This window comes from Enhydra lutris, unplaced genomic scaffold, assembly GCF_002288905.1.
Source record: "Enhydra lutris kenyoni isolate GAN:26980312 unplaced genomic scaffold, ASM228890v2 scaffoldscaffold12, whole genome shotgun sequence".
Taxonomy (NCBI): Eukaryota; Metazoa; Chordata; class Mammalia; order Carnivora; family Mustelidae; genus Enhydra; species Enhydra lutris.
The window spans coordinates 42,880,450-42,902,979 of NW_019154096.1; the positions used below are offsets into that span (position 1 = coordinate 42,880,450).

Sequence of the window (22,530 nt, forward strand, 5' to 3'; positions counted from 1 at the left end):
GTTTTCACAGCACTCCCAGCCTCTTGAGGCCTCACTATAGACATATAACTCATTTATAAAATTATTTTTGTATTTGGCTGAAAGTACTTTATATAAAAATAGCTATATAAAAACATTTTAAAACATATTTGGAGAATATGTTTGGGATGATCAGGCTTAAAATATGCACTGTATCACATATAATTTACTTGGGGTGTGAAGCTGGGACACCTCAATACGTTAGACATTCATCCCCTAGAAGTTAATACTAGAAGCCCAAGCAATAGTTGAGAGTAGAAAAGTGATTATGTACGTAACTAAATTGGAATTTGCGACACAATGAGGAGCTGATAGCAGCCCTCATTTTCTAACTGATGGTTAATGATTCCTCGGACATTTCTTAGGAGGCTACCCGGTGTTCAATATTCCAGTTTTTCACCAATAACAAGTATCCATATATAAAAAAAATGGAGGGAAAATATGGATGCCTTATTTATTAGCTTGGGAAGGTGGGGTTGTAACTGATACAACTTGACCAATTTAACCTGAGGCCATTAACTGGACATAGATAACAGGGAAGTATACATTAACTTTGGGGGAACAGCTAATTTCTATTAAGGCATAAAAGAGAGAGATTAAGACATATGCCTTTCTTTAAGAGAGCATTCCAGAATACTTGACTCCATCCCTGGCAAGCATTCTATATAGAAAGATTAGGGCGGTGACTGAGCATCCACCCTTTAGCATTCCATAATAGCCTTCAGTTGATTGGATACCTTAAGGCCATATCACAAATGATGTTACTCTGTTTCAGCATCTCTAGAGTAATGCCTCTCAATTCCTCCTACCCTCATGGATCAAATAAATGAATTAAAAATCTTGAAAAGAAGAAAATATATAGAGAGCAGTAATTTGATAAAGTAAGAACCCCTGAATCAAGATGGAGAGTCTTTCCGACCCAGGAGAGTGGGAGAAGAGTAAGGAAAGAGGGACAGAGATTGAGAGCAGGACAGAGATAGAGATTATTTAACCTTTTGGATAACTTATATTGACCATTCTGTTTCAAATTCTTACACATAACCACAAACTGCCTTTAAGCTATATCTTGATACCTGTAAACCCCACAAACTGTTATCAAAACAGGCAACTTCTTGACTGCTTTCAAAGAACAAACTAACAGAGGCAGATTGGTAGAATCCAGTTAAAAGTACATTGAACGTTTAAAAGGGTTATGTCAGCAGCACTAACCCATTTTAAGATCAAAGATCCCCAGTTACATGGGAGGAAATTTAATTTCTCAGATCATTTCAGAGCCTAATAATGTGATAAACACATAAGGTTATTTTATTTGGGCAATAATTTATCTTAGTTTTTGTAGTTCTGTCTAATAAATTCTGCCTAGGGTCGCCTGGGTGACTCAGTTGGTGGGGTGTCTGACTCTTGATTTTGGCCCAGGTCATGATCCCAGAGTTGTGAGATCAAACCCCCAGTCAGCTTGAAATTTTCTCTCCCCCTCCATCTGCTCCTCTCTCCTTTCTCTAAAATAAATAAATAAATCTTTTTTTTTTAAGTATGTCATGAAATCAAATAAATGGAAAAGGGTATGAAAATATAACAAATATGTCACATAAAGCAGGATACAATACAGTGTTCTCTTAGACCAAAATATGGTTTCCAAAGTCTCAGATGAGTTTGCTGCTGCTTTTCTTTTCTTTTTTTTCCAGATGACTTTGCTTCTTAAGCCATTCTTAGGTATATCTTAGTGAATCAACAAGAAATTTTAAAACTTGGCCATTCTGAACTAAAACTGTTTCTCAGTTAAGCCAAACTACATGGAAGGAGACAGAAAGTAGAAATCCCCTGTTGAAAAAAAAGAAAAGAAAAAGAAATCCCCTGTTGAAATAAATCTTTTCTCATTTTCCAGTTGCAAAAGTTCATGATCCTATGTCAAAGATAGCCTGTCAACCATCTTGGAATTTTTGGAATACTCTCCTTCACTTTGAATTCCTTTCCCTCCCTCAAATAACCAGGGCCACTCAGATCTAGGGACTTTCCTTCAATATAACTTCTGACTCTAATTTGCATTTTTGTCTCAGTGCAAAGATGTTATCAGGAAGGTCATAGGATTTACAGAAATACACCAATTAACAGAATGTAAAGATTCTTTATTGGCTATGTTTATGGTAACTTATGAAGGCTGTTACACAAATCAAGAAACAACAAAGTATTCCTTAAGAAGAATTTCCTAAAACCCCCAGGGTTCCAGAAGAAAAGGGGTACGAAGCTATGAATTATACCACCCATACGAAGTAAGGATTCTTTCCACTGCAGAAGCTCCCTTTGACATGCTCATTTGGTTTTATACCATCCTGTCCTTCGAGCCCACTCCTGACTGTTTTGTAGTTTGGCTACATGTATCATATCAGGACCAAATAAGTGTAAAGCAATTTATTTCCAACATTTATTGCAAAATTAATTAAAATGAAGGTCCATTTCTAGTACCATCCCAGAACAGGAATAGGCCTAGAACCTTGTCCAGAGTCCATGTCTGCAGGAGATTTTTATGAAATTTGACAAGCTGATTCTAAAATTCATGTATAAGAGAAAAGGGACAAGAGTAGTTAGTTGAATTTAAAAATCAAGAATAAAGATAGCTACATTATACTGAAGGGTACATGGGTGGCTCAGTTAAGCGTCTGACTCTCGATTTTGGCTCAGGTCTTGATCTCAGGGTTGTAAGTTCAAGCCCCACATTGGGCTCCTACTTAAAAAGATAAATAAATTTGTTAAAAAATTATTAAGATTTAGGGGTGCCTGGGTGGCTCAGTGAGTTAAGCCTCTGCCTTCAGCTCAGGTCATGATCTCAGGGTCGTGAGATCGAGCCCCGTGTCGGGTTCTCTGCTTGGCAGGAAGCCTGCTTCCCCCTCTCTCTCTGCCTGCTTCTCTGCCTACTTATGATCTCTGTCTGTCAAATAAAATCTTTTTAAAAATTTATTAAGATTTATATTTAAAATATTATATTGAGATTTATTTAAAAGTTATTAAAGTGTCTATTATTAGCATACGGCTAGACAAATAAACCAGCAGAAGAAAATACAGAACCTAAAAGCAGATCATCAAATAAATGGTAATTTGGAACACAACAAAGAGAGCATTAAAATAACCAGAGAAAGCATAAGTAATTTAACAAATGCTGTTGGGGCAACTGACTCTCCATTTGGAAGAAAACTAACATTTCCTACTATAAGTGAAACAAAAAATAAGTTTTACATGAATTTAGGACCTAAATATGAAAATGTAAAATATCCTTTTAGAGGGAAATATGTACTTGTTTATAATGAGGGTTGGAAAGAATTTTTATTTTAAAAAAATTTAAGAGGCAAAAACTAAGAAAAAATATAAATTTTAATACTTTACAACTAAAATTTTCTCATTGACAAAATAACCCATAAGTGAAATTGAATGTATTAGGAACAGATTGGAAAAGCATATTTGCAAAGCATATAGCAAACGAAAGATTTTTATCCATAACATCTATGAAGACTTTTGCGACTTTTTTTTCATAATTCTTAAAGAGGAAGCAATTAATGGAAGAAAAAAGCAGAGTGACCTATTAACATGAAAGATGTGCCACATTAATACTACTCAGAAAAATGCAATTAAAACAGCAAAAATGGGGCACCTAGGTGGGTAAGTCGGTTAAATGTCTGCCTTTGGTTTGGGTCATAATCTCAGGGTTCTGGGATGGAGCCCTGCATCAGGCTCCCTGCTCAGTGGGAAGCCTGCTTCTTCTGTCCCTTTCCCCTTCTACTGCAAGATCTCTCTCCCTCTCTCTCCAAAAAATAAACAAATAAAATCTTTTTAAACCAGCAAAAATGAGTTTCATGAACATCAGTTTACAAAAATCATAAGCCCAGTAATTTCAAGTTTTGCTTGCATGCATCATACATGGAAACATGAATTCTCTCATATACTGCTGGTAAAAATGTAAAATTTGGACAACCCATTTAGAAAGCATTTTGGCATTATCCTGCCAGCTAGTTATTCCATTCTAGTGTGCTCCCTGGAAAAACTGTCCACCATATGCAAACAGAGACATGTATAAGAATGTTCATTGCAACGATTTCTGAAATTGAGGAACATTGGAAACAACATAAATTTTCATCAGTCTTGAACTGGACAAAACACTCTGATTTATGCATACATCAAAATTTCACATATAAACCATATCTGCATATTTCAATGTGAATAAATCATATAAAACAAATTTAACTTTAAAAAAGCGAACTGCATAAAGATAGACACAGTTTGACAACATTTATATAAACTTTTTTTAAGATTTTATTTATTTGACAAAGAGAGTATAAGTAAGGGATGTGGCATCAGGGGGAGAGGGAGAACAGGGAGTCCAATTCAGGACTCGATCCCAGGACCCTGGGATTATGACCTGACCTTAACTGACTGAGCCACCCAGGCACCCCATTATATAAACTTTTGAAACAGAAAATCTTTGTATATATTTGACACACATCATTTTCTAGAGCGAAATTTTTATTATTATAAAATATCCCTCTTTGTCTCTAGTAACATTTTTGTCTTAAAGTCTATTCTAAGATTAGTATAGCCCCTCCAGCTCTTTTTTTTAAAAGACTTTATTTATTTGACAGAGACAGAGATCACAAGTAGGCAGAGAGGCAGGCAGAGAGAGTGGGGGAAGCAGGCTCCCTGCTGAGCAGAGAGCCCGATGTGGAGCTCAAACCCAGGACCCTGGGATCAGGACCTGAGCCAAAGGCAGAGGATTAACCCACTGAGCCACCCAGACGCCCCCCCTCCAGCTCTTACTGTTTTTATGGTATATCTTTTCCATCTGTTTATTTCCAACCTATTTGTATCTTTGAATCTAAAGTGTATTTTTGGAGGACAGCATATAGTTGGATATTGTTGAGGTTTTTCTTTCCAGTCTAACAATCGCTGGCTCTTTATTAATGTGCCTAAATAACATCAAATGTAAACAGATTATTAATATAGGAGAAATTATGTTGCTATTTTGCTAATTCTTTTCTGTATGTCTTATGTCTTTGTTGCTGTTCCTTTATTTTTTTTTAAGATTTTATTTATTTATTTGATAGATCACAAATCACAAGTAGGCAGAGAGGCAGGCAGAGAGAGAGGGAAAGCAGGCTCCCTGCTGAGCAGAGAGCCAGATGCGGGCCTCCATCCCAGGACCCTGAGATCATGACCCGAACCAAAGGCAGAGGCTTAACCCACTGAGACACCCAGGCACCCCTCTGTTCCTCCTTTAGTACCCTTTTAAAAATTAAGAACTTTCTAGTGTATCATTTTAATCCTGTGATTTTTCAGTTTTTTAAATGGTTGTTCTAGGAATTAAAATATGCATCATAATTTATCACAAACTACTTCAGATTATCCTAATTTAAAACCAGTAAAATAGAGGAACTCCTTCCCTCTTTGTGCTATTATTGTTATACATATTTATGTTATAAACTAATCAATACAGATTACTGCTTGATACCATTTTAGGACTTTTTTTTTAAGATCTCAACACAGGGCTTAAACTCAGAACTTGGAGATCAAGACCCAACCTGAGATCAAGAGTCAGACACTTAACCAACAGAGCCACCCTGGCACCCTGAGAACTTTTACGGAAGTAAAGAAAGCAAGGAAAGACCTATTTATAGACTCATATAGATGACATGTGATATTTAATACAATTCAATAGCTGCTGTTAAACAACTGTATTTAAAGTCAATTTTTAAAATAGGAAGAGGGCGATGGCGGCGGGGCGGGGGGGCCTGGGTGGCTCAGTTGGTTGAGTGCTGACTCTTGATTTTGGCTCAGGTCATGATCTTTGGGTAGTGAGATCGAGCCCCACAGGAGACTCTCTCCCTCTCCCTGCCCACCCACTCTCTCTCTCTCCAAGTAAATGAATAAAACCTTTAAAAAATAGGAAAAAATATTTATACTGTTTTTTATATGTTCCTAGGTAATGAGCATTTTTTCCAGTGTTGCTGATTTTGGGGGGTGGATTCAAGTTATCATCTGCTACCAGTTTCTTTCAATCTTTTTTTTTTTTTTTAAAGATTTTATTTAGTTATTTGACAGACAGAGATCACAAGTAGGCAGAGAGGCAGGCAGAGAGAGAGAGGAAGGGAAGCAGGCTCTCTGCTGAGCAGAGAGCCCGATGTGGGGCTCGATCCCAGGACCCTGAGACCATGACCTGAGCCGAAGGCAGAGGCTTAACCCACTGAGCCACCCAGGCGCCCCGAGTTTCTTTCAATCTTAAAGACTTTCTTTAGTATCTTATGTAGAGCAGATCTGCTAGCAACAAAAATTCTATTTTTGTTAATCTAGAAATTTTACCTTGATTTTATTGTCTTTTTTCTTTAAGATTTTTATTTATTTATTTATTTGACACAGAGAGAGAGAGATCACAAGTAGGCAGAGAGGCAGGCAGAGAGAGAAGGGGAAGCAGGCTCGCGCTATGCAGAGAGCCCGACGCGGGCCTTGATCCCAGAACCCTGCGAACATGACCTAAGCCAAAGGCAGAGGCTTAACCCACTGAGCCACCCAGGTGCCCTTATTGTCTTTTAAGATTTTATTTATTTATTTGTCAGGGAGAGAGAGAGCACAAGCAGGGGGAGCAGCAGGCAGAGGGAGAAGCAGGTTCCCCACTGTGCAGGGAGCCCGAGGCAGAACTCGATCCCAGAACACTGGGATCACAACCCAAACCAAAGGCAGATGCTCAACCATCTGAGCCCCCCAGGCATCCCGATTTTATTGTCTTTAATACACTTTTGCTTTTTAGATAAGTTTTAGGTTCAGAGCAAAATTGAACAAAAGTATAGAAAGTTCCCAAATACCCCTTGGCCCAGCACATGCATGGCCTCCCCCACTATCAACATTCTGTAGTAGCAGAGTGCATTTGCGACAGTTGAATCTACATGATACATCATTATCACCCAAAGTCCACAGTTTTTATTAGGGTTCATTCTTTGTGTTTTAAATTATATGGATTTTGACAAATGTATAATGACATATATCCACCATTATAGTACCATGCGACATAGTTTCACTGCTCTAAAAATCCTCTGGATCTATTTATCCCTCCCTCCTCTCCAGCCCCTGGCAACCACTGATCTTGTTACTGTATCCATAATTTTGCCTTTTCTAGAATGTCATGTAGTTGAAACCACACAATATTTAGCCTTGTCAGATTAGCTTCTTTCACTTAGTGTAATAAACACTTAAGGTCCCTTAAGGTGTCTTTTCACAGTATGAAAAGGCCATGCCATTTCTTCTTAGCACTAATATTCCATTGTCTGTATGCACCACAGTTTGTTTATTCTAACAAAAGACATTGTGATTGCTTCCAAGTTTTCAGTTATGAATAAAGCTGCTATAAACATCCATGTGCGTCCATACTTTTTTTGTGGACATAACTTTCAAACTCCTTTGGGTAAATACCCATGTGACTGCTATATTGCATTGTAAGAATATATTTAGTCACGTACACACACACAAACCCAGTTTCATTGAGATATAATTAACATATATCACTGAGTGAGTTTCCAGTTTACAGCATCAAGGTTTGATTTACGTATTGTGAAATTATTACCACAATAAGTTCAGTTAACATCTGCCATCTAATATAGATACAATAAAAAGAAATGGGAAGAAAAATAATTAAATTCTCTTGGTAATGAGAACTCTTAGGATTTATTCTCTCAACAACATAACAATAACTCTCTTCATATGTATCACTCAGCAGTGGAAACCATACTTATCATGTTGTACGTTATATCCTTAATACCTATTTATCTTGTAACTTAAAGTTTGTGGCTTTTGACCACCTTTCTCCAATTCCCCTTCCTCCCACCCCTGCCTCTGGAAACCATAAATCTGTTCTCTTTTTTCTAGTAGTTTTGTTGTTGTTTAGATTCCACATGGATGCAAAATCATCCAGTATTTGTTTTCTCTAACCTATTTCACTTAGCATAATGCCCTCAAAGTCCATCTGTGTTGTTGCAAATGGCAAGATTTCCTCATTTTTTAAATTAGTATTTAAATTAGTTTTTTAAATATTTTTTAAGATTTATTTACTTAAGAGAGAGAATAAGAGAGAGCACGAGCAGGGGGAGGGGCAAAGGGAGAGGGAGAAGCAGACTTTCCACTGAGCAGGGAGCCTGACGAGGAACTCCATCCCAGGACCTGGAGATCATGACCTTAGCCGAAGGCAGTTGTTTAACCAACTGAGCCACCCAGGTGCTCCTAGTATGTTTAGTTTTATAAGAAACTGCCAAAATTTGTTCAAAACTGCCTGTACCATTTTGCATTTCTACCTACAATCAGTGAGCATTCCTGTTGCTCCACACTCTCACCAGCATTTGGTGGGGTCAGTGTTTTGGATTTGCACCATTCTAATAGGTGTGCAAGTGGAATGCCATTATTTTGTCACCTTCATTTTTTAATATGGTAATTTTGCTAGATATAGAATCCTTGGTTTACAGAGTAGTTTTTATTTTTCCTTTCAGCTCTTTTTCTTTTTCTTCTTGAGGTATAACTGACCTATACCATCATGTAAGTTAAAGTGTACAATATCTTGATATGACATATTTCTATATTACAATATGATTACCACCATAGTGTAGGCTTTCTTTACTCTTTCTATCCCCTTTGTTCTGCTCTAACGGGGTTGTTTCAAAATTCCTGCCCTCTAGTTTACCTCTTCTGCTTTCCATTTGCTCTACTCTGATGCAGATGCTCTCTACTGCTTTTTTTGCCCCCATTTCACTCACTGAATTCTTCAGCTCTAGGGATTATGTTTGACTATTATGATTTCTATCTCTTTGGTAAATACTCCATTTTGTTCATGTGTTTTTCCTCATTTCACTGGACTGAGTTTCCTTGTAGCTGATTTGAGTTTCTTCAAAAAAGCTATTTTGAATTCTTTGCTAGCTAGATCACTGAAGTCCATGCCTTTGAGCTCAAGTATTAGAGAATTGTTATCTTTTAGTGATGACATGTTTTCTTTATTCGTCTTCCTTGTGGTTTTGCATTGCTGTTTTCACATTTGAAGTAGCAAACACCTCCTCAAATCATTACAAATTGCCTTCAAATGTGGTATATTACTCATTGGTCCTGTTCTGTCTGGGGCTTCTCCACCTTTGTATAGAAACTCCGGCTACACACTTCTTGCTCCCTCTTGTGGGAGAATTCTTAAACTTTTATGTCCTTCCTGGTTTTTGTAATTCACCAACCGGATTGCTCAAATCTCTCTCCTTTGTTTTCCAGAAGATGGTACTCAAGCTCAAGTTTGAGGATTCTCCCATGCCCACAGATCTTGGTCTGATTTTCTGATAGCACTCCACTTACTGATTACTAGACTCACTTTTTTTTTTAATTAACATAATGTATTGCTTCAGGGGTACAGGTCTGTGAATTATTAGTCTTACACAATTCACAGCATTCACCATAGCACATACCCTCCCCAGTATCCATAATCCAGCCACACTATCCCTCCCCCACCCCACCCCCCAGCAACCCTCAGTTTGTTTCTTGAGATTAAGAGTCTCTTATGGTTTGACTAGACTCACTCTTGTGGCCACACTCAGGAATGTACATAAGCGGCCAACCACAGTGGAAGAAGAGTGGGAAAAGATGTGGGTTTGGTACTCAGGGTGTTCAGGGCAGACATGATCCCAGTGGGAGATCCTTGGGATCTGACACAAGCTCATGGGCAGACTTCCTGCAGAAATCTGAGGGTAGTCATTGGGAACCGTGTCCCTTTAATGTCTTTGATAATCTTATGTGCCTCTTTCCTAATCTCCCTCCCCACACCTCAAAGAAACTGGTTACTCTCCAGCAGTGTCTCACACATGAGGTTCATGAATATGTAGATTAACATTTTTCATCAAATTTGAGAAGGTTTTGGATATTATGTATGCCTTTCTCTCCTTTCCTTCTGGGACTCTCATTATTGTTTTGTTGATATGTCTGGTGGTATACCATGGGTCTCTGAGGCTCTGTTCACTTTTCCTCATTCCCCCTGTGCTTTCTAAGTGTCTAGACTGTAAAATCCCTACTGAGCTACTCTCAAATTCACTGATTCTTTCCACTGCCAGCTCAAATGTGATGTTAAAAATCCTTCTACTGATTTTTTTTTCACTTCACTCATTGTACTTTGCAAGTCCTCATCTCCCATGGTTTTTTTTAATAATTTCTTTTTATTGACGATCTCTATTTGATGAGCCAGTGTCACCATATTTTTCTTTTAATCTTTAAGCATTGTTTTTCCTTTAATCTTTAAGCATTCTTTTTCCTTTTAGTTCTTTGAACATATTTATAATAGCTTCTTTGAACAATTTTCCTGTTAAGTCCAGAATCTGGAAACCCTGGGAGATAGTTTCTATTGACTGTTATTTAGAATGGAAAACCTCTACTGATCTATCTTCAAATTCAATGACTCTTACTTATGCCAGATTAATCCTTTTAATCACATTTAGACTTGTTTTATGGCCCAGAAGACGGTCTCAGTGAATATGCCATGTGTGCAGATTCAATTTACTTAACAGATACAGAGCTGTTCTGCCTTTTCTATTTAATTTTGTGTTGGATTTAGTATACCATATTTTTCAAAATATTTGTCCCCCTCCTCTAAGTTATGAAATTTACTAGCATACTGTTTTTCATAATATCCTCTTCTCTGTAATATCTATAGATACTATAATCTACATAATGGAATACATTGGAGTTTTCTATGAATTCTCCCAGATTTTCTGCATGTCGCCTGCAAACAAAGACTTTATATCTTCGTTCCTAATCTGTATACATTTTATTTCCCCTTTTGCCTTACTTGCAACAATAAGGGTTTCTGACACAATTTTGAAAAAGAGTGGTAAGAGGGGACATCCTTGCTTTATAATAAATCTTAATGCAAAAGCTTTGAGTTTCTCATCATTAAATATGATGTTAGCTGTAGGCCTTTTTGTAGTCTTTACCAAGCTGAGAAACTTCCACTCTATTCCTAGTTTACTGAAGATTTTTTTTTTTTAATCACAAATTAGTGTGGGATTCCACACATAATGGATTATAAAGCCATAAAAAGAGGAGGAACATGACATTTGCAACAAAAATGGACCTTGAGAGCATTTTGCTAAGTAAAATAAGTCAGAGAAAGAAAGACATGATCTCACTTGTATTTTTTCTTTTATTATTAAGTAGGCTCCATTCCCAGCATGAGGCTTGAACTCATGACCCTGAGATCAAGAGTCACATGCCCTATCAACTGAGCCAGTCAGGCACCACAATCTGTATTTTTACATATGATCTCACTCGTATTTGTATGTGGAATCAAAAAAGAAAGGAAGAAAGAAAAAAGGAAGGGAGGGAGGGAGAGGGAGAGAAAAAGAAATACTACCATGGCTCATATGGGTTCTCCTTTTTGGATCTCACAATGATGAACTCAAGCTGCTGGCTGATCATCAGGTCTCATGTAGTGAGATGAGAACCCTCTTCCAAGCTAACTGGGTTTTTGCACAATTCTTTTCCTTTTCATGATTTGCAGGTGGCCTCTCTCCATCCTCAAGCCAGCAATGGTATGTCAAGTCTTTCTCATACTTTGAGTCTCTCTGCCTCCCTCTTCTGCTTTTAAGAGTTCGTGTTTTTATATTGGACCCTCATGGATAATTCAGCATAACCTCCTTATTTTAAGGTCAACTGATTAGTCATCTTAATTACATCTGCAAAGTCCTTTTTACCAAGTAATATAACATTCATGGATGTAACACCAAAAGTAAAAATCACAGGGGCCAAAACTCTGCCTACCATAGTGGATAATATACTATGGTATATTCATCCAACAGAGTAATACTCAGAAAGTTGAAGGAAGGATGGAAAGAAGGAAAGAAACATACAATATAGATAAATATCAAATATGCTAAGTGAAAAACGCTTACACACAGTAGTATATATATATGATTCCACTCGTGTCTAATGACAACTATTTTACAATATACTCTTCTATCTGGCCACCTGCATGTTCCTTTGACAATCATCACTTCCTAATTTCAAAAGCAGTAACATGTTTTAGAAATTTTTTAGAAAATAAAAATATCTTGGGGCACCTGGGTGGCTCAGTGGGTTAAGCCTCTGCCTTTGGCTCGGGTCATGATCCCAGGGTCCCGGGATTGAGCCCTGCATCGGGCTCTCTACTCAGCGGGGAGCCTGCTTCTCCCTCTCTCTCTGCATGCCTCTCTGCCTACTTGTGATCTCTGGCTGTCAAATAAATAAGTTTAAAAAAAATCTGAAAATAAAACTATCCAGTAATAGAATCTCATTCAGCCATTTATTTTTTAATGTTTTTTTATTTATTTGAGAAAGAGAGGGAATGAGAAAAAGGGAGGGGCAGAGGGAGGGAGAGGCAGACTCCCCACTGAGCAGGAAGCCCGATGGCTGGACTCAATCCCAGGACCCTGGTATCATGACCCGAGCTGAAGGCAGACGCTTTACCAACTGAGCCACCCAGGTGCCCCAGCCATTTATTTTTTTTTTTAAGATTTTATTTTTAGGTAATGTATACACCCAATGCAGGGTTCAAACTCACAACCCTAAGATCAAGAGTTAAATGCTCCACTGACTGAGCCAGCCAGGTGCCCCTCATTCAGCCATTTAAAAAGTTATGTTTAAAGATTTTTCAATTATAAATGAAAATACTCACCAGCTGGAGAAACTGTGATAAGTTACTTAAACTCTCTGTTGAAGTAATATTATCTATAATTTTGGAGAGGATTAAATTAAATGATACAGCAATTCTCAAAGTGTGGTCTCTGGACCAGCAGCATCAGGATCACTTGGTACTTGATAGAAATGCAAATTATTTAGCCTCACCTCCAAGTGGGGACTTGGACGCATCAAGCTCAAGTTTGTGAACCACTGGGATAAAGTATTTAAAACATCACATACATAGTGATGATCATAACTATCAATTTCTAATATGTAGCACATGAAAAGCATTATGCTAGGGTTTTATATGCCTAATATTACTTAACCACCACGACAATTCGGTGAGGTATCACTACCTCCACTTTATAAATGAGGAAACTTAGGCTCAGGGAAGATAAGGAGCTTAGATTCATTCTCTACTCAGGTTTCCCGTTTTTGTTGTTTGTTTGTTTCTGTTTTAAGGTTTTATTTATTTGACAGAGAGAGACAGTGAGAGGGGGAACACAAGCAGGGGTAGGGGGAGAGGGAAAAGCAGGCTTCCTACTGAACAGGGAGCCTGATGTGGGGCAGGATCCAGGACCCTGGGATCGTGACTTGAGCTGAAGGCAGCCCCTTAACGACTGAGCCACCCAGGCACCCCAGGTTTCATTGTTTTGAGACGTCAGTGTAATAAGCTACAGATTCACTCACCTAATCAATCACATGCTTAGCGGTCTCATTTAGTTTATCACCTCATTTTATGGATTAAAAAAAGTAATTAATTCCCAGAGAAGGAAAGTGATTTGCCAGGAGTCAAACAGTTAATGGAAGAACCTAATAATAATAATAATGATGATGTGATGATGAATTTTTACATAAAAAATATTTTATTAAATAGCTAAAGAAATGTATCCAGAGAAAATAAACTTGTTTATGCCTATTAGCCTCTTAATGAGGAGAGTTGCTCACAGAGTTGAGAATACTGGAAGCAACATCAATTGTCAATTAAAACACAAGGCAGGGGCGCCTGGGTGGCTCAGTGGGTTGAGGCCTCTGCCTTCGGCTCAGGTCATGATCCCAGAGTCCTGGGATCGAGCCCTGCATGGGGCCCTCTGCTTAGCCGGGAGCCTGCTTCCCTTCCTCTCTGTCTCTGCCCGCCTCTCTGCCTGCTTGTGATCTCTGCCTGTCAAATAAATTAAAAAAAAAAAAAAAAAAAACCCACAAGGCAAATAATCAAGTGGTTTTCCTTGCTCTTCATAAGTCAAAAAATGTTACTAGTCAATTATTGTTTTTTTTTTTTAAAGATTTTATTTATTTATTTGACAGACAGAGATCACAAGGAGGCAGAGAGGCAGGCAGAGAGAGAGGAAGCAGGCTCCCTGCTGAGCAGAGAGCCATGATTCGGGGCTCAATCCCAGGATCCCGGGATCATGACCTGAGCTGAAGGCAGAGGCTTTAACCCACTGAGCCACCCAGGCGCCCCTAGTCAATTATTATTGTTTATTTAGAATGTTAACAAGAAGTTTGACAAAAAGCAAAATCAGACCTATAAATAAAGAGAACCTTATGGCTGATGGTTGCCAGAGGGGAGGGAGGTAGGGAGTAGGAAATACTGGGTGAAGGGGAGTGGGAAATACTGACTTGCAGTTATGGAATGAATATGTCACGGGAATAAAACGCATAGCATAAGGAATATAGCCAATGATACTCTCAGTGATAGCACTATATGGTGACAAAGAAGAGCTACACTTGCGGTGAGCATAGCATTATGTATCAACTTCTCCAATACTATGTTGTACACCCGAAACTAATGTAACATTGCATGCCAACTACACTCAAATTAAAAATTTTTTAAATAAAAATTTTAAAAAACAGTAAGTTTCAAATGATTGGAGAACTAGTTCTTATAAACAGTCTATGTATAAATACAGGAGAGAATATTTTCAAACAGGTTGAAAAAACACTAATTCAGTACAACCTGAAGTAGAATCTGTGTTACAACTGGTTATAATGAAAATATAGAGCAGAAAAAGGTTGGGCAGAATTAGGAGTTAGAGAGGTCTTAGGCATGTTGTACCTGACGTATCTATGGAAACGGCAGACAGCTCCACGAGGCAGCTGGATATATGGTTCTGAACTTAGGAGGGAAACCCAAGATGAAAATTAATTCCACTTGTTTATCTTTTTTTAATACAGCTATTAGAGAAATTTAAATTACATATATGGCTTTTTCTGTTGGATCAAGTCTCTGTTCCACCTCTCTATTATTAACCCTGGATTAGGTGGTCAACTCTCATCCTGGTCTTTGCCTTTCATCACCTAACCCAAGGGCTAATAATGGAGAGGTGGAACAAAGACTTGATCTAGCAGAAAAAGCTCAAAGAAGATCATGTCCTTGATTCTTGGTACAGACAGAAAGACAGGAAAATTGCCTCCCAGGGTATCTTTATGAGCATCTGAGGTGAGACAGGTGCCATTTGCAAAGAGTGGGCAGCAGAGACAAAGATGTTGGAGGGAAATAAGAGTGAGAAAAGTCTTGGGCATGTTGTGTCTGAAGCATCTGTGGAACAGGCAGACGGAAATCTCCAGGAGGCGGTTAGATGTGTGGTTCTGAGCTCAGAAGGGAGAAAGCCCAAGATGAAGGTGAGAATAGCAGAGTAACTGGCATTTTGGTGGTAACTGAAACCAGCAGTGAATGAGATGGCTCACAGGAAAAGACACAACTCCACACAGGAGCCTGGAAGAATAGGCCATGAAAAATGAGAAAAAAATATACAAAAGGTAAAAACAAAACTAGCAGGGGCGCCTGGGTGGCTCAGTGGGTTAAGCCTCTGCCTTCGGCTCAGGCCGTGATCTCAGGGTCCTGAGATCGAGGCCCGCATCGGGCTCTCTGCTCAGCAGGGAGCCTGCTTCCTCCTCTCTCTGCCTGCCTCTCTGCCTACTTGTGATCTCTCTCTCTCTCTGTCAAATAAATAAATAAATAAAATCTTTAAAAAAAAAACACAAAAAAACAAAACTAGCAATTTACATTAAACGCATAGTTCTTCACTTACAGAAAATGAATAGAAAATGAAGAAGCAGGGATGATTTCTAAAAACCAAGGGCATAATGGTAAGAGCTAAGATAATCAAAACAAGTGAACGTGGCTAAAATAAAATCACAGCAAGAAATGAAAGAAAATCTGCTTTGAGTTCCCCATGGTGCTTTTACAGATTAGAGTAGAAAACTGCTTAAGGACTGATTTTTAATAATAAGGAACCATCAGAGATCAAGAAATAATTCTCAAAAATTGAAAAACTTGATTATTAAATTGTGAAGAACAAACTCAAAACTCTTTAGAGAAGGCCTGAAATAGAATGGATGGACATAAATGACCAATTCTGCAAATTTCCTAGAATGTAGACTGGAAGACAGACTGCCAAATGCACACGGGAGGTAGAGCCTACTCTCCTGATAATATAGAAAAGTAACAGTTTTCCAGCTTATCAGCCATCACAAAAGTAGAAACTCACTTGCCCTCTCTTATCTGCTGGGCAACATCTGCTCAAGAGATCCTAACAACCTGTCTATCAAATTACTCAGGAGGGGTGCCTGGGTGGCTCAGTTGTTGGGCATCTGCCTTTGGCTTGGGTCATGATCCCGGGGTCCTGGGATCGAGCCCCGCATTGGGCTCTCTGCTCGGCGGGGAGCCTGCTTCCTCCTCTCTCTCTCTGCCTGCCTCTCTGCCTGCTTGTGATCTCTGTCTGTCAAATAAATAAATAAAATCTTTAAAAAAAAAATTACTCAGGGGGGCACCTGGGTGGCTCAGTGGGTTAAGCCGCTGCCTTCGGCTCAGGTCATGATCTCAGGGTCCTGGGATCAAGCTCTGCATCGGGCTCTCTGCTCAGCAGGAAGCCTGCTTCCCTTCCTCTCTCTCTGCCTGCCTCTCTGCCTACTTGTGATCTCTCTCTGTCAAATAAGTAAATAAAATCTTTAAAAAAAAATAATAATTACTCAGGAAATACACAACCTAGATCGAGTAAAGGGCAATAACTACCCGATATAAGAGGAACCAGAATCCTTAGAAAACAAGTCCAAGCAACATAATTAGTATACAAAGACAATGGTATTGGCTCACATACCCAGAAGAGCTAACATGTAAATAACAAGGACTCCAGTAAATTAAAGGAACAGACGGAAGAGAACTAATCATGATGTAAATAAGATACTTTCAGAGTTGAAAGCCTTTGAGTTTTCACATTGAAAGAGACATGCTAAAAAGATTCAGCATCAAAACAAAACAAAACTTTGGTTTAAGCTCTGACATTTAAAGAGCTTGGGAGTCACCACTAAATTTAAATTTAAATAAAATTTAAAATTTTATTAATAAAGTTATTAAATTTTATTATTAAATATTTCTTTCAAAGAAAGAAAGAAGTGAGAAAAAGTATTGGTAAGTAATAAATAAGAGAAAAAGGATTACTGTCCAAATTACATAAAGGATTTTTATAAGGTCATAAAAAATAGAGGAAAGTGAGCAAATATATAAACAAGGCACTCCACAGAAGAAACATATCACTGTTACTCAATAATTCACTAGTAAATAGTAAACCAACCATGGTAGGTATTCAGTGATGGGAAATAGGAAGTCTTGGTATCTGCAGAAGCCTCCTGTGTCACAGGATCTTTGAACTCTACCCCGTGAATGGCCGGCAGTCCAGAAAGTGGAAGAAACTCTAACTGATGAACATTTTAGACAAGTTACTGAAAACAAGCTGGAGATGTAGAAGAGAAGCATAAAGTCTGGAACAAAGAGAAAATGAAGCTATGGTAGGCTAAAAGGATAAGAGAGAAAAAACAAATTTAAGAAATATTAACAATTTAAACGAAACAAGAATGGGATGACTAACAAGATGGATAGGAGAACTGAGATACAGAGTGGTTTAGGACCTGCTTCTTATCACTTGGATGACTGGCTAAGCAGTGTTAACATCTGACAGAGATTAATGAAATACGAATACTTCCTAATTATGGATGTTGCTTCTGAACAAGTTACACACAGGGGACTAGCAGCTAGGTACACTGGAAAGACAAACTCTGGAGTCCCACAGGTGCTCCTCAGCTATAAGCACAGAGAGGATGGAACCCATGAGGGAAAATGAGAATAACAAGAAGCAGAAAGACTGGGGACAGGCTCCTGAGAGGAGGATAATGTTTAAGGGCAAAAGGATAAAAGAAAGCACGACGAAAGAGAAAATCTAGACAAAGGTACAAGCCATTTGGGGTGATGTCAGAGAAACCAACAAGAGACACTCAGGAGAGAACAGTCAACAGTGTCCATTAGGTAGCATGCACTGGTAAGAGCCATCATTTTATATTTAATTTTATAATTACATCATTGTGACCTTTACCAAAGGAGATTAAGAAAACTGGAAAGGAAGAAGCAAGAATGGTCTTACATGTGAAACAGAATTATGGACATAAAAGCCAAAGAGTAGGGGTCTCTGGGTGGCATTGGACATCTAGATGTCTTTGGACATCTGCCTTCAGCTCAGGTCATGGTCCCAGGGTCCTGGGATGGAGCCCTGCATCGGGCTCCCTGCTTGGTGGGAGGCCTGCTTCTCCCTTTCCCACTCCCCCTGCTTGTGTTCCCTCTTCCTTGTGTCTCTGTCAAATGGATGGATAAAATCTTTAAAAAAAAAAAAAAAAGGAAAGAAAGAAAGAGAAGAAGACGAAGAAGAAGAAGGAGGAGGAGGAGGAAGAAGAAAGAAGAAAGAAGAAGGAAGAAGGAGAAGAAGAGCATGTGACTCTTGATCCTGAGGTTCTGTGATCTAGCCATACATCGAGCTCTATGCTCTGTAGGGAGTCTGTTTCTCCCTCTCCCTTTCCCCCGCCTGCTGCTCCCCGTTTGTGCACGCTCTCTTTCTCTTCTTTGTCAAATAAATTTAAAAAATAAATCTTAAAAAAAAAAAAAAAAGCCAAAGTGTAGAACACTGAACTATCTGTGACACCAATAAATATAGCCTATTTGGGGGGGAAATCATTTACTTAAATATCATTAAAGGAGATACACTTGATTGCTTCCTCCAGATACTCTACATTTTATCCCTGGATCATAAAGGAACATCAGAAAATGGTCTAGAGCACTGCTGCCAATTTGGTAGGCACTAGTCACATGTGGCAACTAAGCACTTAAAATGTTGAAATGTGACTTAAGAACTAAATTTTAATTGTTCTAAATGAAATATCTACATGTGGCTAGTGGTTACTATACTGGACAGCATACAGTACCAGACATAATATTTTGATTCTCTGAAAATCTATATATTCACTGAGTTCTCCCTTAGCTCTAGAGACTTCTGTTCCCATTGAATAACTGCTCAATGAAAGAGGCTACATTTCTTTTAGGGAAGTTGTTGAAAGGCCGCACACTTCATCATCCATATAGAGTGCAAGAAAGGAACTTTTTTTTTAGACTTAAATGCTAGGAAGTCTTCATGCCCCATTAACAATCAGTGTGGTTTCTCTTTATGGAAAATGTGAATCATGTAACATGTATGTATTTTTCCATGACTATCAGAAAGATCAGAAATAAATCTGCAGCTCATCTTTGATAACTCTGTAAGATCACAAAACCTGTCCATACCTATATATTACTTCATCTTGTTCTTGATCTGCTACTGTATATTTTCCCTGTTGTTGATTTGTAATTTCTACATTTCCATTCTAATCTAACTCTTCAAAGACTTATACAAGGCCTTATAAATAAACTGGGAATAAGAAATAAACAATTCACCTGGGATCTGTTCATTTTCTGCTGGTTTTGGAAAAGTATGGAGAAGTATAAAGGTAGAGCTGGGAAGAAGGAAGTAAGAATGAAGTAAAGAAAAATATGGCCTGCCTTGCGGCTCCTGGATTCGCCTTTCAAAAATGCTCCACAGAAGCAGCAGTTTAAACAACATGAGACATATGAATGACTAGATCATATTGAGCTTAGACATGTAATCTTTGAGTAGGAGAAAGTAAACATACACATCCCATTGATTATATTAATATTTTGCCTATGACTTAAGCACACACACAAAAAAAACCTTAAAATAGAACCAATATATCTGAATTTATTCAGGATAATATATGCATTCAGGATACTAATATAAAAAGTGTTTTCTTTAAACTGATGTGGTTAGAAATACCAAGATTGCACTGTTTTCCCATAATACCGAGATTGCACTATCTGTTTTCCTACGAATGTGATACTGGAAACATTGCTGAACAATTCACAGAGGGGCACCTGGTTGGCTCAGTGGGTTAAGCCTCTGCCTTTGGCTCAGGTCATGGTCTCAGGGTCCTGGGATTGAGCCCCGCATCGGGCTCTCTGCTAGGCAGAGAGCCTGCTTCCCCCCTCTCTCTCTGCCTGCCTCTCTGCCTACTTGTGATCTCTCTCTCTGTCAAATAAATAAATAAAATCTTTAAAAAAAAAAAAAAAGAACAAGTCACAGAAACTCTGAAAAAGAGAATCAGCGCTTTTTTAATCTGTCCAAATTAGTTGCAATTTCATAACCTTTTTGATAAGAAACTTGTTTTTGCTGTGCAAAGGAGACAGCTTGGGAATCAAGAAGCCAAGAAACCCTTCTGTCTTGATCAGTAAGAAAGGAGTGATCTGTAACATTCGTTTATCTTCTGAGGCTCCACATGTTTTCTTTCAAATGAGGCAGAAATAGATACTCTCGAAAACCCTGTGCTACGACGATGTGATTCTAAGTTCAGAATAAAGAATAAAAAATATCTAGATACTAAATACATAGATATACACCATGTACAAGTTCAGGATTTGGAAAAAAGAGAACAAAAGAAACACAGGCTGTGTAGAGAGTTGAATTAAACTTCCTCCTTGATGATCCTTTCCTCAAGCCAACCACCCAGAGAGCCTGACATTTCTGCGCATCTTGCCCCACTCACCACTTACGGCAGCACGCGCCTCTTGCTGAAACCTGGTCTTGATCTTCCACTGTCACAGAGATGTCGAAGTTTCAGATGTGACATCTGAAAGCATGCTCATTTAGGGCGGGGAGATCAAAAATTGCTTCTGGCCTTGGAAATCTGGAGTCTGTTTCTTTGGGGGATTACTTCCACTTCTGTTCAAAACTCTGGTGAAAGGTCTGAAGAAGGTCACAGGGATGTTTTCTTCCAGGTGGGTTTCTGATTTGTGCCGTTCCTTCCCTTTTATCTTTCTAGAATTGCTTTGTTCCTAAAGAAATGGCACTGGGGCCTATGGAACAAAATCATTTAACTGGAGTCTTCACACAAGACCCCCAATCTGACTCTCCCGAAGGCTGCTCCAAGGACTAGACCTTCTATAGGCTCAAATCAGAATGTATGCGGGACATACAAGCTGGGAGAGCTCGGAGGGGCCCACAGTCTCGATTATGGACTCTGACCCCAGGGCTCCTGAGAGCCAGGAAGGCATCTTGCCACTTGGTGGTTGTGAAGGAACCCAAGGTACTTTCCAGGTAGAGTGGCCTTTTAGCATCAACAAGAGATTTGGAAAACACATCTGGCCTTTAACCCAACCCCCTCATCTGTGGGCTATGTGAACTCGGGTGAATTATCATCTCTCCAAAACTAGTTCTTATCTGCTACAACAAATGGTTGTGAAAATTCAACGAAATGCCACGGCTTTATCATTAACCACCACGCACTACTGGGCTCAAACATGCCTTGGTTCTCAGCGCAGAGAAGCGAGCTGAACAGCCGGGCCTCATCCAGGGGGCGCTGCTGGGAGCGAACCAGAGCCGCCATGATAGGCCGGGCGTACCGGCCCAGTGCTGCAACCCTCCCACGCAGCCGGAGCCAGGCCCCGCTTTTCCTGCGGGAGGCCCGCCTTTCCCACCCCAAGGTAGGGAGGCACCCCCTACAGAGTCCTCACAGCCGCGTTACGCAGACGGACACCGGCCATCCACCCAACGCAGCAGAGCTATAGGACCCGCCGCCGAGCGTACGTGCGTAGCGGGGCCCCGCGGGCAACTTCCCAGCAGCCCCGGCGGAGAGCGTGTACCGCGAAGGCTCTGGGAGACGCGGGGCCCCAACAACACCGGAAGCGGAGACCCGAGACCCGCCAGCCTAGGAGGGACCTGCATCCGAACAGCAGGGCTTCTTCCAGGGTAGGACAATAGTGAGGATGTTTCATCATCATTCTTCTGACGATGCTAGCCTGCAAAGATTACACAGTGAAACACGAAAATTTTAGGAAAATCAGAAAATACAACAAAAACAATGGACACAGCTTCACCTCCCGCTCCCTGAGATTTATGTGCTTAACCGTTAGATACACAACCTTCTTGCAGTCTGCAGGAATGAGATTATATGCATGATTTTCATCACTATCCTTGCAGAAAACAATATTTTGTAAAATAGGAAACTTTTTTTTCCTATGATAACAGAAATAATCCATTCACAATAACACCAAAAGTGGTACAAAATAGGGACACCTGGGTGGTTCAGTCAGTTAAGCATCAGCCTTCAGTTCAGGTCTTGATCTGGGGTCCTGGGATGTGGCAGCACAAAGGGCTTCCTGCTCAGTAGGGAGTCAGTTTCTCCCTCTGCCCTAACCCCCCTCCTGTTTTGTCTTTCTCTCTCAAATAAATAGTCGTGTTTTTTTTTTTTTTCAAATAACGTTTTTTTAAAAATTATGCCAAATAATTATTCGAGTTAATAAAATAAGTAAATTTGTGAAAAAGACATTTTTTGGTGTATAACAAAAGACTTGAAAAGGTAGCTAGCCATATGATTTTCACAAAAAGAAGACTCCGTCTTCAACAATATTCCAGGGGCGCCTGGATGGCTCAGTCGGTT

The 22,530-nt window shown here is 39.3% G+C and overlaps 1 long non-coding RNA gene across 1 annotated transcript in view; it reads right to left on the reverse strand.

Annotated features, from left to right (window-relative positions):
• LOC111144852 overlaps window positions 1-21,889 on the reverse strand; it is a 35,919-nt gene extending 14,030 nt beyond the window's left edge. Inside the window, exon 1 of the long non-coding RNA XR_002640441.1 lies at window positions 20,638-21,889. This is a non-coding gene — a long non-coding RNA (uncharacterized LOC111144852). The remainder of the gene's footprint in view (window positions 1-20,637) is intronic.
• Window positions 21,890-22,530: the final 641 nt, after the last annotated feature.